This window comes from Coffea eugenioides, chromosome 9 (assembly GCF_003713205.1).
Source record: "Coffea eugenioides isolate CCC68of chromosome 9, Ceug_1.0, whole genome shotgun sequence".
Lineage (NCBI taxonomy): Eukaryota > Viridiplantae > Streptophyta > Magnoliopsida > Gentianales > Rubiaceae > Coffea > Coffea eugenioides.
In genome coordinates this window covers 26,532,961-26,535,296 of record NC_040043.1, presented here as the reverse complement: position 1 = coordinate 26,535,296, position 2,336 = coordinate 26,532,961, and the positions used below count along the sequence as shown (strand labels likewise).

Here is a 2,336-nt window from a genome sequence, read left to right as displayed (position 1 = left end):
TTATCTCTTAACACCCGGTAAATTAATTCCGGTATCCAAAACTTAACCTAGTTGACCGAATTTTTCCGAACTTTTTGCACTAGTGGGTCCCACGTCCGGTATACGCTCTTAATTTCTCAAAACCTATTCGATACTAGAAAAATCATCTAAAAATTATATCTGCTCCTTAAAAGTATCTAGAAATTTTTCCTAATCACGAAAATGCAGAAAACAAGCCATGGAAAATAATAAAACCTAGAAAATGGGAAAAATACGGGTTCTCACAGGTTCAACCAGTAGGTGAGTGGTTGAACTGGTGGGTCACTAAATATATTTAAATATTATATTTGCATAATTTTTTATATAAGATATATGATATAAATTGTAATAAATAATACCATAGCAAATGTTCATTTAATTTAATTCACTATAGAATAATTAATTCATATAAGAATCAATAAAATATAAATTTATTAGTAATCCACTAAACTTTAAGTGTAAAATTTTATCTATATTTTGTATAATTATCTAGCTTATTTACGAATTTTTAGTGCAAAAAATTATTAAAAACAATATTTGTCTTTAAAATAAACTATGTAATATGTTATTTTTGAAATCCATTTTATAACTTAAAGAGTTTGGGGGGTCATAAGTTTTTATTAAAATATTTCAAATAAATTTGTTTTCAAGAAATAAAAAAATAAAGATAGAATTGATAAAACATTCATATATTATAAGAAAGTTACTTTACTAACATCTAATATGTAGCCTGGTGGTAACGATGCTCTAGTGATATGCTTTAGTCCAAGTTCAAATCCTACCAAAAGCAATCTAAAATTTTTTCCCCAAAACCAAGTTTGTGGACAAAACCGAAAAACCCGGCCGGGTTCCCGATTTAATCCGGTTGAACCGGCGAGTCATTGATTAGTCAACGGTTCTTATGCTCAAATGGTCTAAATAAAAACCTTGCTCGATCCAATGACCGGTTCACCGGGTTGACCGATCCGACCGCCGGGCCGGGTCGGGTTTAATAACTATGCATGTGACAATAAGCACATGATTCCTGAGATTGAGTTACCCAATTTAAGAGCTGTTGCATCTGATGACTCAATTCAACAACCTATGAATCCAAATCCCATGGCACATTGACTTCATGCACTTCTACTTTCTTGCCCTGAATTGCTTTTTATTGAAAATTGCTAGCTAACAATTCATAGAGGCTAACTAATTTCTCCAGGATTTTGTCACCAATATACCCTCTTGCTGCAATATCCACCATATTTTGGGTTGTTAAGGTCAACCCATCATAGAAAAATTGAACTTACAATGCCAATAAATATTGGTGGTGAGGACATTGAGAAAGTAGTAGTTTAAAGCGCTCCCATGCTTCATGTATTGGCTCTCCTTCTATTTGAGTAAAAGTACAAATCTTGTTTCTTAAATCGATAGTCTTTTGAGGTGAGTAGTACTTGATCATAAAGATGTTATAAACATCTTTCCATGTCCTCAAAGATTCCTTAGGCAGAAGAAGTCTAGCAGGTGGAGTTAGTAGTGGATTTTGATTATTAAGAATGCCCAAAGCCATCTTAAACCAAGGTACCTAAGCAAGAAAAATAAAAACAAAAGTGAAGAAATAAAAATAAAAATAAATGACAAAATGACAAAAATAACTAAAGCAAAAAAATTTAGCATCATTCTCTGGCATCGGCACCAAAAACTTAATCGATAATTTTCTGTAAGCGCACAGGGTCAATCGTAGTAATAATTTATCTAGAGTATTTTAGAAGTCGAACCCACAAGGATGAGTCAATTTTTGCCACTTTAATTGTTATAGAAAATTTATAAAATTCAAAGGATTTATTTTTAACTAATTAAGAAGAAAAAAGATAATTAAATCTAGTAAACAAAGGTGAAAAAATAATTGGCAAAAATTACGGTTTCAGTTTTTGATCTAGAGTTTGAGTCAATTATGCAGTTAATTTCTTAACAAACCACAATCACATCACATAATTGTATTTTAAATTATCTCTCGAAATATCTAAAGTATGCCTAATTAAATCTCACATCTCTTTCGAGATCGCAAGTATTCAATTAAATCCTTTAAGAATTTTGATGATATAAGTGTGCCATACAAATTCTAACCTACTCTCGTGATTAGGCTAAGTATGTTTATTTATCAAGTGCACGGTTGTATATCCCTTCTCAGTTCAATACAAACCCTAAGAGTATGTCTATAGTGGCCAATCACAAACATATAATTGAATCAAGATAAATAAATCAAGACTCCTTCAGAAAACCCTAATCCTAGATATAATTTAGTTCAACATATTCATAATTAAAATCAAGAATTCAAAGAA

General features: G+C 31.0%; 1 non-coding gene across 1 annotated transcript; it reads left to right on the top strand.

Moving 5' to 3' along the window:
- The first annotated feature begins 1,316 nt into the window (after positions 1 to 1,316).
- Positions 1,317 to 1,423, top strand: LOC113748543. Its single transcript, XR_003464396.1, has one exon. It is a non-coding gene; the product is annotated as a small nucleolar RNA R71 (small nucleolar RNA).
- The last annotated feature ends 913 nt before the right edge of the window (positions 1,424 to 2,336 follow it).